This window comes from Lepus europaeus, chromosome 1 (genome assembly GCF_033115175.1).
Source record: "Lepus europaeus isolate LE1 chromosome 1, mLepTim1.pri, whole genome shotgun sequence".
Taxonomy (NCBI): Eukaryota; Metazoa; Chordata; class Mammalia; order Lagomorpha; family Leporidae; genus Lepus; species Lepus europaeus.
Window position 1 is genome coordinate 29283136 of NC_084827.1, and position 16307 is coordinate 29299442.

Sequence of the window (16307 nt, forward strand, 5' to 3'; positions counted from 1 at the left end):
TTTGAGTTACTCAACTTGTTCTCTGGGTTCCTGCCTTTTCTCCCCCATCAGATCTTCATGGAATATTGGTGAACTTGATGCTTATGGCCATAAGGCTCTGTATATTTAGGGACTATTGCTCATTACAGGACAGTGGGTTTGGCTAAGATTTCAAATAGTTGTTAAAAAGGTGGCTGTGAAAATTTTCTTCTCAATCACAGATCTCTGATTATTGGGATTCGTGTCAAGAGCCCATATTGTAACATCATTCTGAGGAATCTGTCTTGCATAGCATTGTCTCTTTGTGTGCATGCATGCAGTTCTTTCCATGCAGTTCTCCCAGTACTGCCCTAAAAAGTTGTTTCCCATAATCATATTCCCTGGAGTCCTGAAATAATGCCATCTTGGAGACCTCAACACTTCCTTTAATAGCCTATTGGGAAACATTTGAATAGCTGACAGCTTTTAGATAAGGCAATAAACAGGCATGTTTTTCTCTTTCCATCCGGTTGCTTTGATTTTAAATGGATTCCAAATTAGAATATAATTTTTATTGGCAATAAGAGCTTATATTAATATATATTTATATTATATGTAATAAATTATATAATTTAATGTAAATTCAAAAAGAATACACACAAATTGGAATTCCAAAACAGAATGAATTTTTATTGTTTAATATAATTATACAACAAAATTCAACCATAGAGAATAGGCAGAGGTAGAATAGGTAAAATGTTCTCCAGTTGTAGGTGCTCCTGGCAATGGGCAAAATGTGTAGACATTCAGAAGACTTGATTTTTTCCCCTGCTAAACAGTGCTAAAACATAAATAATCACATAAATTGAAATTCTGTATTCAAATTTTGCAAGATACTCAAGATAGTAGATATCTACTATTAAAAATGTGTATTCAATTATTGCAAGATTCTCAAGATAGTAGATATATTTCATTTCATACAAAGGTGTTAGGGAAACTCAAGCCAAAAAGTTGATAGAACTTTAAGACATTTGAAAAATTATATTTGTGTGAAAATATATTTAATGACTTACATTGTCATATTTAAATCTTGAGCATTACAGAAACTATTATTTTTATTCATTATAAATGTAAACATTATTTCAAAATGATTTATTACATTATTGCTCTAAGGGCAACAGTTCTTCTAATGTCAATTTTTCTGAAGTAGAATCAGATAAGCATGAATTACTACTTTATGACTGAAAAAACATATTTTGGGGTACAAAGTTAAAAGTCTATTTATAAAAGATAATTAGACTGTGATTTTACATATCTCTGTTCAACCCAGTACTTATTGTGGATGTGGATTTATCACTATTAAAATGCCCTTGAAAGACACATTTGGTTTAGTGGTTAAGAGGCAGTTGGCATACCTGTGTCTCAAATCAGAGGGGCCAGATTATACTTGTGGTCTGGCTCTTCATTACAGCTTCCGAAGAAATTGATGGCTTCCAACCCATGCATATACTGGAAGACTGCAGTAGTAAGTCAAGAAATTGGGTCCCTACCACCTGTATAGGAGACCTGGATTGAATTCCCTGCTTCAGTTTTGCCCCTTCCCGACTATGATGTGGGAATTTGATGAGTTAGCCAGGAAATAGAAGTGTTTCTTTCTCTCTCTCTTTCTGTCTCCCTCCGTCCCTCTCTTCCTCTCTCTCTGTCTCTCTCTGCCTCTCAAATACATGAATATTCTAAAATGTCCTAAAGGGCTTGAAATTGATGCATACACATGTAAGTAAGCTATTTACCCTCAACAATATCATCATTTAGTATTGAGAAATGTTTATAGGGCATCATAATATATAACAAGTGACATTACAGAGAAAGAAATAGAGCTGTAAATATTCAAAAGAAAAAGTTTAGGAAGAAAATAGCATGATACACTTTGATGTATGTCAAGATGTTGACACCTAGAAATTAAAAGTATGAATCTCGAGCAAAGAATGTTACTATCCTCAATATTTAGGCCACTAAGCATTTAATTTTAAATTGCTAAAAACGTAAAAAAAAAAAAATCCCTCCCTCTTTGAAATTGATCTCTAAGGATTTTTTGGTGAAGAGTGCATAAAAATGAAAACAAATTTTTACTCCAAACACCTGATGTAATTAAAGGCAACAGGCACAATATGGGGATGAGAAACAAGCATAAGGTAAGGAGACAGGAACCAAGCACCAGCTTGAAGGTGACGTATCAGAAAGTTATTTTAGTCTCTTGGTGTTTTGTGCTACTCAGGAGATTCCTTTATACCAACTGTTTTTGCTCAGGGGAGGTTGCCTTGAAAATTAGAATACAGGGCACAGATAATAATACTTGAATTTGCATCAGGTACTTAGTGTTTTAAAAGCTGCTTATGAAAAAATGACTTTGCATTTCCATGGCTAATTTGAAGCAAATAAATTGTGAGTGTTTAACACAATGTCATATTCAGTAAATTAGTAGCCTGTTTTTTCTCCATTTACTTGAGTAAACTTTGAGGGGAGTAAGAATTATGCCCTGGATATGAAAATGCTACCACCACAGTGCCATCTGGCTCCTCAGATGTCAGCTTTCTTTTTTTGTCGGAAAATTTATTTTTCTGTTTGAAAGCATGGCTAGTAACCCTCAGAGATAAGATTACAGACTCTTGTCAGAATCCTTGTGCAATAATGCTCTTGTTCTGCATTTCTTTTTATCAATTTCATATTTCGTTTTCATTTAGAGTAGTTGAAGGTGAATCAATGACTTGGACAAAAGTATTTCATTCTGAATATAATGAAAAGGAAATTAAGATATTTAAAATACATGGAGTAGGAGAAAGATTAAAATTAATCTCAGATACGAATACAGGCTCAGCTACTTATAAAAATGATGACATTGAAAGTAATTTCCTCTGTCTTTCACTACTGTTTCCACATATATAAATCATATCAACTTTATGATAATTTGTAAGATACATATTTGAGTCACTAGCATAGTGGGAAGTTGTCCTCAGAAGCCTCCTCTCGACAGCTGGTGAGGTAGTAGAGAAACAATATCTCAGCCTGCAAACACCTCAAGGGAATGAAAAATTATCTCCCTTTCTACTAGTTCTGTGTTGCAGACCACACATGGTAGGAGCTCATATATATTTGTTCAATGAATTAACTAATAATGCAAATATTAAATTTAGAAGCATTAATTTTCTTTTCTCTGAGATAAATTCTTTTTTTTTAATTTTATTTGACAGAGTTAGTGTGAGAGAGAGACAGAGAGAAAAGTCTTCTATCCATTGGTTCAGCCCCTAAATGGCTGCTATGGCCAGAGCTACGCCAATCTGAAGTGAGGAGCCAGGTCCTTCTACCTGATCTCCCATGCAGGTGCAGGCACCCAAGCACTTGGGCCATCCTCCACTGCTTCCCCAGGTCACAGCAGAGAGCTGGACTGGAAGAGGAGCAACCGGGACTAGAATCCCAGCACCCATATGGGATTCTGGCGAGGTGGAGGATTATCCAAGTGAGCCACAGCACTGGCCCCTCTCTGAGATAAATTCTACAATTCATTTGGTAAAATTGTTTGTGGGTTTTCTTTTGGATGTTCCAAGAACTGGGAATCAAGGTGGAAATTACACTGTTCCTTATTTCTAGTTCCTAAGTGTAGAAATTATTTGAGTATTCTTTTAAAACATTTGTAAAATTAATAATCTGATCATGCAAATTAATCCTAAATTTATTTCTAAGTTCCTATGAACTCAATTTAAAGTCTGGTTATATTAGTTATGGATATTTAGTTTGGGTATTCCAGAATCTTGTCCTTTTTAGTTGGAGATGCAATTTCTCCAGTATATTCCTTTTTACCATAGTTTTATTTATACTGGTACCACATAATACTTGATGTCAAAGCTTATATGATACGTATCATTGCTTTTCCAGTATAAGCAAATATTGCTTTAGAAAATAGAAAGTTTAAAATGGTACATAATTAAAACTTTTTTTAAAGTATGTGATTACTTTATTTTTCTTTTTAATTTAATTTAGTAGATGTAGGTTTCCAAAGAACAGTTTGTGGATTACAAAGTCTTCCCCCCCCAACTTCCCTCCCACCCACAACCCTCCCATCTCCTGCTCCCTCTCCCATTCCATTCACATCAAGATTAATTGTCAATTATCTTTATATACAGAAGATCAATTTAGTATATATTAAGTAAGGATTTCATCCATTTGCCCCCACACAGAACACAAAGTGTAAAATACTGTTTGAGCACTAGTCATATCATTAATTCACATTGAACTACACATTGAGGACAGAGATCCTACACGGGGAAAAAGTGCACAGTGACTCCTGTTGTTGACTTAACAAATTGCCATTCTTGTTTAAGGCGTCAACAATCTTCCCAGGCTCTAATCATGAGTTGCCAAGGCCATGGAAGCCCCCTGAGCTCACCCTCTTTGATCTTATTTCAACAAGGCCATAGTTAAAGTGGAAGTTCTCTCCTCCCTTCAGAGAAAGGTACCTCCTTCTTTGAAGGCCCATTCTTTCCTTTCCACTGGGATCTCACTTGCAGAGATCTTTCATTTAGGTGTTTTTTCTTTTTCTTTTTCTTTCTTTTTTTTTTTTCCAGAGTGTCTTGGCTTTCCATGCCTACAATACTCTCATGGGCTCTTCAGCCAGATCTGAATGCCTTAAGGGCTGATTCTGAGGCCAGAGTGCTGTTTAGGACGTCTGCCGTTCTATGAGTCTGCTTGAATCCCGCTTCCCATGATGGATCGTTCTCTCCCTTTTTGATTCTATCAGTTAGTATGAGCAGACGCTAGTCTTGTTTATGTGATCTCTTTGAATCTTAGACCTATCATTATGGTCAATTGTGACCTGAAATTGATCACTTGGACTAGTGAGGTGGCATTGGTACATGCCACCATGATGGGCTTCTATAGGAATCCCCTGGCACATTTCTAACTCCACCACTTGGGAAAGGTCAGCATGTTCCACATTGTACATCACCTTCCTCTCTCTTTTTTTTTTTTATTTTTGACAGGCAGAGTGGACAGTGAGAGAGAGACACAGAGAGAAAGGTCTTCCTTTTGCCGTTGGTTCACCCTCCAATGGCCGCCGCGGTTGGCGCGCTGCGGCCGGCGCACCGCGCTGATCCGATGGCAGGAGCCAGGTGCTTCTCCTGGTCTCCCATGGGGTGCAGGGCCCAAGCACTTGGACCATCCTCCACTGCACTCCCTGGCCACAGCAGAGAGCTGGCCTGGAAGAGGGGCAACCGGGACAGTATCGGTGCCCCGACCGGGACTAGAACCGGGTGTGCCGGCGCCGCAAGGCGGAGGATTAGCCTGTTGAGCCACGGCGCCGGCCACCTCCCTCACTTATTCCCACTCTTATATTTAACAGAGATCACTTTTCATTTAACTTTAAACACCTAAGAATAATTGTGTGTTAATTACATAGCTAAACCAATGGTGTTAAGTAGAAAAAACAAAAATACTAAAAGGGATAAAGTATTTAATTGTACATCAACAGTCAGGACAAGGGCTGATAAAGTCACTGTTTCTCATAGTGTCCCTTTCACTTCAACAGGTTTCCCCTTTGGTGCTCAGTTAGTTGTTGCCAATCAGGGAAAACATATGATATCTGTCCCTATGGGACTGGCTTATTTCACTCAGCATGATGTTTTCCAGATTCCTCCATCTTGTTGCAAATGACCGGATTTCATTGTTTTTGACTGCTGTATAGTATTCTATAGAGTACATGTCCCATAGCTTCTTTATTCTGTCTACTCTTGATGGGCATTTGGGTTGGTTCCAGGTCTTAGCTATTGTAAATTGAGCTGCAATAAACATTAAGGTGCAGATCACTTTTTTGTTTGCCAATTTAATTTCCTTTGGGTAAATTCCAAGGGGTGGGATGGCTGGGTTGTATGGTAGGGTTATATTCAGGTTTCTGAGGAATCTCCAGACTGACGTCCATAGTGGCTTAACCAGTTTGCATTCCCACCAACAGTGGGTTAGTGTCCCTTTTTCCCCACATCCTCTCCAGCATCTATTGGTAGATTTCTGAATGTGAGCCATTCTCACCGGGGTGAGGTGAAACCTCATTGTGGTTTTGATTTGCATTTCTCTGATTCCTGGTGATCCTGAATATTTTTTCATGTGTCTGTTGGCCATTTGGATTCCCTTTTTGAACAATGTCTATTGAGGTCCTTGGCCCATCTCTTAAGTCGGTTGTTTGTTTTGATCTTGTGGAGTTTCATGATTTCTTTGTAGATTCTCGTTATCAAACCTTTATCTGTTGCATAGTTTGCAAATATGTTTTTTTCCCATTCTGTTGGTTGCCTCTTCACTTTCCTGTTTCTTTTGAAGTACAGAAACTTCTCAATTCGATGCAATCCCAAATGTTAATTTTGGCTTTGACTGCCTGTGCCTCTGGGGTCTTTTCCAAGAAGTCTTTGCTGGTAACTAAATCTTGCAGGGTTTTTCCAATGCTCTCTAATAATTTGATGGGGTCGGGTCATAGATTTAGGTCTTTAATCCACGTTGAGTGGATTTTTGTGTAAGGTGAAAGGTAGGGGTCTTGCTTCATGATTCTGCACGTGGAAATCCAATTTTCCCAGCACCATTTATTGAATAGACTGTCTTACTCCAGGGATTGGTTTTGGATCCTTGATCAAATATAAGTTGGCTGTAGATGTTTGGATTGATTTCTGGTGTTTCTATTCTGTTCCATTGGTCTATCCATCTGTTTCTGTACCAGTACCATGCTGTTTTCATAACAGCTGCCCTGTAGTATGTCCTGAAATCTGGTATTGTGATGCCTCCGGCTTTGTTTTTGTTGTACAAGATTGCTTTAGCTATTTGAGGTCTCCTGTGTCTCCATGTGAATTTCAGTATCATTTTTTCCAGATCTGAGAAGAAGGTCTTCGGTATTTTGATTGGTATTGCACTTAATCTATAAATTGCTTTTGGGATAATGGTCATTTTGATGATATTGATTCTTCCAATCCATGAGCATGGAGGATTTTTCCATTTTTTGGTATTCTCTTTTATTTCTTTCTTTAAGGTTTTGTAATTTTCATCGTAGAGATCTTTAATGTCCTTGGTTAAGTTTATTCCAAGGTATTTGATTGTTTTTGTGGCTATTGTGAATAGGATTGACCTTAGAAGTTCTTCCTCAGCCATGGCATTGCCTGTGTATACAAAGGCTGTTGCTTTTTGTGCATTGATTTTATATCCTGCTACTTTGCCAAACTCTTCTATGAGTTCCAATGGTCTCTTAGTAGAATTCTTTGGGTCCCCTTAATAAAGAATCATATCATCTGCAAAGAGGGATGGTTTGAGTTCTTCCTTCCCAATTTGTATCCCTTTAAATTCTTTTTCTTGCCTAGTAGCTCTGGCTAAAACTTCCAGAACTGTATTGAATAGCAGTGGTGAGAGTGGGCATCCCTGTCTATTAGGTAGAATTATAGACATTGAGAGACAGAGACAGAGAGAAAGGTCTTCCTTCCATTCGTTCACTCCCCAAATGGCTGCTATGGCCAGTGCTTCGCCAATCCGAAGCCAGGATCCAGGTGCTTCTTCCTGGTCTCCCACGTGAGTGCAGATGCCCAAGGATTTGGGCCATACTCCACTGCCCTCCCAGGCCACAGCAGAGAGGTAGACTGGAAGAGGGACAACCGGGACTAGAACCTGGCATCCATATGGAATGCCGGCGCTGCAGGCAGAGGATTTACCAACTGAGCCACGGCACTGGTGCAGGAAATATAACAATTTCTAAACAGCTTAATATTCCTATCAGTTTACTACAAGGAGGAAGTATCATTTTTTCTTTTTATGTTTTGTATATTAGCTGCAAAAAATTTGAGAATTGTGTTTTCTTCTTCTTTTTTTTTTTTTAATTTTTTGACAGGCAGAGTGGACAGTGAGAGAGAGAGACAGAGAGAAAGGTCTTCCTTTTGCCGTTGGTTCACCCTCCAATGGCCGCCGCGGTTGGCGCGCTGCGGCCGGCGCACCGCGCTGATCCGATGGCAGGAGCCAGGTGCTTCTCCTGGTCTCCCATGGGGTGCAGGGCCCAAGCACTTGGACCATCCTCCACTGCACTCCCTGGCCACAGCAGAGAGCTGGCCTGGAAGAGGGGCAACCGGGACAGGATCGGTGCCCCCACCGGGACTAGAACCCGGTGTGCCGGCGCCGCAAGGCGGAGGATTAGCCTAGTGAGCCGCGGCGCCGGCGAGAATTGTGTTTTCATGTTATCAAATTTTACATGCTAAACATTTAAAAAATCATGTAAATGATATTATACAAAAAGTTTTTAAATACAATAAAATACTTTCATTCTGATATTTTACACTGAAGACCACTGAAAAACATTTAAATTGGGTATTACAGGATTTTTTTCATGTGGTCATAAAAAAGACAGAAACAAGTGAAATGATAAGTCACTTGAGAATTCTAGTTATATAGCTATTAGCAGATTTTTCAATTTTAGCTTTATGAAAAGTTCTGTGGAGCATGGAAACCATGGGGATATTCAATGAAGGAGAAATAATTCTAATAAAATAAGTTGAATTATCTATTTATATATTGCTTTCATATACAGCAGTTCCCCAATAGTGAATGAAAGAATTATGTACTGGCAGCACAGAGTGATGGCTTTATATTAGGGAAATATTAATTAACCATTACTGAGTCAATACCTTGGTCACCAATTCACCAATTACTTGAGCATTAGATAAAGAATAGCTGAACAGCATACTTTCATCAGTTTTGTGATATTTTCAGTCATCATAAACACCATTTCTTCTCATACAGTGCACAGCTGTTATGAATGTGTTTTCTCATATATTTTCCAACTTGATACTACTTAAATTTTGTGAAGGATATTAATATTAAAATATATACTTAACCATTGAAGTAAGTGGTAGTCTGAAAAGTGTCTTACTCAAGGGGTACACATTATTAAATAGCATAAAGTAAGAAGTTAATCCTTTCCTCTAGCTCTTTTTTTGTTGTCCAACTACTATCTCAGTGTGTCCACTTGACTGTTTATATAATTTGTGTATTTTAAACTGACCCAGGCAGTGTACATAATTTTGTGGTGCCATGTGGTATTTTAACACATACATACATTGTATACTGGGCAATCGTGTTAAACCTCTCTCTTTCTTTAACATTTATCCATGCTTTATAGTAACTATTTTCTCAGTTCTTTCTGCTAGCATTTTCTAAAAAATAGATAAATAAATAAAATTCTGTTCTTCAATCTACCAAGACATATTTAAAGTGGTCAATAAGCTTGCTTAGAGGGAATATATCAGAAAATGAAATAGAAAAAACTAAGGCACTCTTGGAACCTCTGGGGAAGATTAGTGGTGATGTTTCTATTGCATATTGCAGGTTATGTGATTGTAGGTCAGGGAATGAAGGGAACAAAGTGGATACATTCCCAACAGAAAGACTGATTTATGCTAAATGATGAGAGCATGGAAAAGCACATACTATTTGTGATCAGTGTTACAATTTATATGAGTAAGACAATGGATATGGTTGTTTGTACGTGTAACAGGAGTGTCACAAGATGAGGCTGGAGTGATAAGTAAAAAGTAAATCATGAAAGACATTCAATGATAACCAAAAATTTAGATTTTTTTCTCTTAAGGTCATTTTTAGTGATACAAGTAGAGGGGTAGAGAATTTAATATTTACTTTAGATGATTATTTTGGCAAGAGTTAGATGGTACATTGTTGGCAGGCAATACTGGAGAAGATGATCCAATAGGAACATTGCTGATGTGAAACAATTGGTGCATTAGCTAAGAATAAGCAGCAAAAAGGATAAAAAAGACAATTTCTAAAACTATATATAAAGAATTGAATGATTCAGTGAATACAAGGTAATGCATTTCTTCAGTCATTATCATTAAAATTTATTTGCAATTTTATCCAAGTTCTCAAAAAGGTATATTAACAGATAATCTTACACTATATACTGTAAAATGTATCATTGACAGGATTTTAAAAAGTTGCAAATGTTTTAATTGGGGGGCAGAGCCAAAATGGAGGAATAGTGAGGACGCGCACTGATAGCCTGGGAAAAGATAGGTTGATAAAAGAGGAATTACAGTAATCTTAGGGAAAGGCTTGGGAAAAAAAATTGCAGAGGAAACTCTTCCAGATCTAGTGGATGTGACAGGGATGACCTGCAGGGAGAACAAGGACGCCCATGGCTCCGAAGCCCAACAGCAGAGTCTACACATCTGCGCTGGAAGGGGAGGTGTGCTCAGTAACCCCAGACATTGACGGGGGAAATTGCAGACAGAGCCTAGAGGGAACTAGGCTTGAAGTCCTGCTAGGGAAAGTTCACCAGACTAACTACAGGAGAGAGGGGAAAAAAAGGGTGGGGGACCTGTACGGACAAGTTTCTTTCTCCACCCACCCGGCAAAGGCGAGCAAGAGACAAAGAGCAGGTGCCATTCAGGACATACTTAACAGGTGCACAACCTCAGAGCTGCACAGGACCTCAGAGCTGCACACTACCTCAGAGCTGTGCCCACCATCAGTCAAACAGGAAAACCTGACTCTGGGGGGATGAAATAACAGGAGGTTAGGACTTAGTAAAAGAGTGGAGCTACTGAGCTGAGGCAGTGAAAAAAAGAGATGGCGGGTGAGAGAACTCATGGAGGTCACGTGAGTACTCTCCAGAGATGCTACAATTTGGTAACCTCGGCAAGCCAGTGGGAGACTGCAAGAGAAATTGAGCCCACACTGAGGGCAGCACAGATTCTTTGTGTGGTGCATGGGAAAAAGCAGACAAATGATATACACACAGAAGCCAGAGATCAGAAGCTAACTACCTTCAATTCTGCTCAGCTGTGTGGTATTACTTCCCTCCTGAATAAAAATAATAATAATAAATAAATAAAAAAGAGAGAGAGATTTACCACGCCTAACCTGAGTGTGTCACCTTTGGCACACCCTTAACCCTGAAGAACTAATCAGAGCTCTCTGGCCACACCCATCTCAAGCCTCCAATGCTCCTCCAACAGCAGACAGTCCACTTAACACAGTCATAGCATAACAAGAAAAAAAAAAAAACACCACAGTGAGGGAAGAAGAATTCAAAGAATATCTCCACAGTGCCAAGCAACAAACACAGAAACCAAGGGAAGAATATCAACGAAGACATTATGACGCCCCCAAATGAACAAAACACCCCAAGTCGAGATTATGAAGATGACGAGATAGAAGAGATGCACGATACGGATTTCAAAAAATTTATGATTTAGAAGTTTTCAAAAGCAAATTCTTGAACTACAGAAATCCTTAATGGACAGGACAGAAAATCTCTCTCATGAAAATGAAATCTTAAGGAAGAATCGAAATGAAATGCAGAAACTAGTAGAAGAGGAAAGTGTGATAGTGAAGAGAAATCGAAATGAAATAAAGAACTCAATAGATCAAATGACAAACACATTAGAGAGTCTTAAAAACAGAGTCAGGGAAACTGAAGGGAGAATATCGCACTTAGAAGACAAAGCACAGGAAAGTATACAGTCATACCAAAGAAAAGAAGAGGAAATTAGAAATCTAAAAAAAATATTGTTGGGAATCTACAGGATACTATTAAAAAACCCAACATTCGAGTTCTAGGAGTTCCTGAAGGCATGGAGAGAGAGAAAGGGTTAGAAGGCCTTTTTAGTGAGATACTAGCAGAGAACTTCCTGGGTTTGGAAAAGGACAGAGACATCCTATACAGGAAGCTCATAGAACCCCTAATAAACATGACCAAAAGAAATCCTCACCAGAACACATTGTAATTAAACTCACCACAGTGAAACATAAAGAAAAGACCCAAAAATGTGCAAGAGAGAAACGTCAGATTACTCTCAGAGGATCTCCAATTAGACTCACAGCAGACTTCTCATCAGAAACCCTACAGGCTAGGAGGGAATGGCGAGACATAGCCCAATTACTAAAAGAAAAAAAAAAAACCTGCCAGACCATAATATTATATCCTGCAAAGATCTCATTTGATAATGAAGGTAAAATAAAGACCTTTCATAGCAAACAGAAATTGAAAGAATTTATCGCCACTCGTCCAGCCGTGCAAAAGATGCTTAAAGATGTGTTACACACAGAAACACAGAAACATGGTCATCAATATAAAAGAAGGTAAAGGAAGAAAGCCTCACAGTAAAAGATCACAGGAAGTTCAAAGCATATGTTAGAAAATATTTTTGGAAAAATGGCAGGGCAAAGTTACTACTTATCAATAGTCACATTGAACGTTAATGGCCTCAACTCTCCAGTTAAAAGACACAGATTGGCTGAATGGGTTAAGGTACAAAACCCATCTGTTTGCTGCTTACATGAAACACATCTTTCCAACAAAGATGCAGGCAGACTGAAAGTGAAAGGCAGGAAAAAGATACACCATGCCAACAGAAATGAAAAAAGAGTGGGTGTAGCCATATTAATATCAGACAAAATAAACTTTAACACAAAAGCTGTTAAGAGAGACAAAGAGGGGCACTATATAATGATTAAGGGATCCATTCAACAGGAAGATATAACGATTATCAATGTATATGCACCTAATTACATGGCACCGGTTTATTTAAAAGATTTGTTAAGGGACTTAAAGGGAGACTTAGACCCCAATACAATAGTACTGGGGGACTTTAATACTCCATTCTCAGAAAATGACAGATCAACTGGACCGAAGATCAACAATTAAACAGAAGATTTAAACGACACTATTGCCCAAATGGATCTAACAGATATCTACAGAAGTTTTCATCCTATACATAAAGAATTTATATTCTTCTCAGCAGTACCTGGAGAAGGCTCTAGGATTGACCACATACTAGGTCATAAAGCAAGTCTCAACAAATTCAAAAGAATTAGAATCATACGATGCAGCTTCTCAGACCATAGTGGAATGAAGTTGGAAATTAGCAACTCAGGACATATGCAAACACATGGAGATTGAACAATATGCTCCTGAATGAACACTGAGTGACAGAAGAAATCAAAAGAGAAATCAAAAAAAATTCTGGAAGTAATTGAGGACAACAGCGCAACATATCAAAACTTATGGGATACAGCAAAAGCAGAGTTAAGAGGAAAATTTATAGTAATAGGTGCCACATCAAGAAAATGGAAAGACACCAAATATATGAGCTCTCAACACATCTCAAGGATCTACAAAAACTGCAGCAAACCAGACCCAAATTTAGTAGAAGAGAAATAATTAAAATCAGAGAAGAAATCAATATGATTCAATAAAAAAATTACAAAAAATCAGCCAAACGAGAAGCTGGTTTTTTGAAAAAATAAAATTGACACACCATTGGCCCAACTAACTAAAAAAAAAAAAAAAAAAAAAAAAAAGAAGAGAAAAGACCCAAATCAATAAAATCAGAGATGAAAAAGGAAACGTAACAACAGACACTACAGAAATAAGAATCATCAGAAATTACTACAAGGGCTTGTATGCCAGCAAACAGGGAAATCTATTAGAAATGGATAGATTCCAGGACACATGCAACCTAACTAAATTGAACCAGGAAGATATAGAAAACCTTAACAGACCCATAACTGAGTCAGAAATTGAAACAGTAATAAAGGCCATCCCAAAAAAGAAAAACCCAGGACCAGATAGATGCACTGCTGAATTCTACCAGACATTTAAAGAAGTTTCTTCTGAAACTATTCAGAACAATTGAAAAAGAGGGAATCCTCCCAAATTCTTTATATGAAGCCAATATCACCTTAATACCTAAGCCAGAGAAAGATGCAGCATTGAAAAATTACAGACCAATATCCCTGATGAACACAGATGCAAAAATCCTCAATAAAATTCTGGCCAATAGAATGCAACAACACATCAGAAAGGTCATCCACCCAGACCAAGTGGGATTTATCCCTGGTATGCAGGCATGGTTCAGTGTTTGCAAAACAATCAACGTGATACACCACATTAACGAACTACAAAAGAAAAATCATATGATTATCTCAATAGATGCAGAAAAAGAATTTGATAAAATACAACACCATTTCATGATGAAAACTATAAGCAAATTGGGTATAGAAGGAGCATTCCTCAATACAATCAAAGCAATTTATGAAAAACCCACGGCCAGCATAATATTGAATGGGGAAGAGTTGGAAGCATTTCCGCTGAGATCTGGTACCAGACAGGGATGCCCACTCTCACCACTGCTATTCAATACAGTTCTGGAAGTTTTAGCCAGAGCTACTAGGCAAGAAAAAGAATTTAAAGGGATACAAATTGGGAAGGAAGAACTCAAACCATCCCTCTTTGCAGATGATATGATTCTTTATTAAGGGGACCCAAAGAATTCTACTAAGAGACCATTGGAACTCATAGAAGAGTTTGGCAAAGTAGCAGGATATAAAATCAATGCACAAAAAGCAACAGCCTTTGTATACACAGGCAATGCCATGGCTGAGGAAGAACTTCTAAGGTCAATCCTATTCACAATAGCCACAAAAACAATCAAATACCTTGGAATAAACTTAACCAAGGACATTAAAGATCTCTACGATGAAAATTACAAAACCTTAAAGAAAGAAATAAAAGAGAATACCAAAAAATGGAAAAATCCTCCATGCTCATGGATTGGAAGAATCAATATCATCAAAATGACCATTATCCCAAAAGCAATTTATAGATTAAGTGCAATACCAATCAAAATACCGAAGACCTTCTTCTCAGATCTGGAAAAAATGATACTGAAATTCACATGGAGACACAGGAGACCTCAAATAGCTAAAGCAATCTTGTACAACAAAAACAAAGCCGGAGGCATCACAATACCAGATTTCAGGACATACTACAGGGCAGCTGTTATGAAAACAGCATGGTACTGGTACAGAAACAGATGGATAGACCAATGGAACAGAATAGAAACACCAGAAATCAATCCAAACATCTACAGCCAACTTATATTTGATCAAGGATCCAAAACCAATCCCTGGAGTAAGACAGTCTATTCAATAAATGGTGCTGGGAAAATTGGATTTCCACGTGCAGAATCATGAAGCAAGACCCCTACCTTTCACCTTACACAAAAATCCACTCAACGTGGATTAAAGACCTAAATCTATGACCCGACCCCATCAAATTATTAGAGAGCATTGGAAAAACCCTGCAAGATTTAGTTACCAGCAAAGACTTCTTGGAAAAGACCCCAGAGGCACAGGCAGTCAAAGCCAAAATTAACATTTGGGATTGCATCGAATTGAGAAGTTTCTGTACTTCAAAAGAAACAGGAAAGTGAAGAGGCAACCAACAGAATGGGAAAAAAACATATTTGCAAACTATGCAACAGATAAAGGTTTGATAACGAGAATCTACAAAGAAATCATGAAACTCCACAAGATCAAAACAAACAACCGACTTAAGAGATGGGCCAAGGACCTCAATAGACATTGTTCAAAAAGGGAATCCAAATGGCCAACAGACACATGAAAAAATATTCAGGATCACCAGGAATCAGAGAAATGCAAATCAAAACCACAATGAGGTTTCACCTCACCCCGGTGAGAATGGCTCACATTCAGAAATCTACCAACAATAGATGCTGGAGAGGATGTGGGGAAAAAGGGACACTAACCCACTGTTGGTGGGAATGCAAACTGGTTAAGCCACTATGGACGTCAGTCTGGAGATTCCTCAGAAACCTGAATATAACCCTACCATACAACCCAGCCATCCCACTCCTTGGAATTTACCCAAAGGAAATTAAATTGGCAAACAAAAAAGTGATCTGCACCTTAATGTTTATTGCAGCTCAATTTACAATAGCTAAGACCTAGAACCAACCCAAATGCCCATCAAGAGTAGACAGAATAAAGAAGCTATGGGACATGTACTCTATAGAATACTATACAGCAGTCAAAAACAATGAAATCCGGTCATTTGCAACAAGATGGAGGAATCTGGAAAACATCATGCTGAGTGAAATAAGCCAGTCCCATAGGGACAAATATCATATGTTTTCCCTGATCGGCAACAACTAACTGAGCACCAAAGGGGAAACCTGTTGAAGTGAAAGGGACACTATGAGAAACAGTGACTTTATCAGCCCTTGTCCTGACTGTTGATGTACAATTAAATACTTTATCCCTTTTAGTATTTTTGTTTGTTCTAGTACTATTGGTTGAACTCTGTAATTAACACACAATTATTCTTAGATGTTTAAATTTTAACTGAAAAGTGATTCTTGTTAAATATAAGAGTGGGAATAAGAGAGCAAGGAGATGTACACTTTGGGACATGCTCAATCTGACTTGCCCCAAAGGGTGGAGTTAGAAACGTGCAAGGGGCT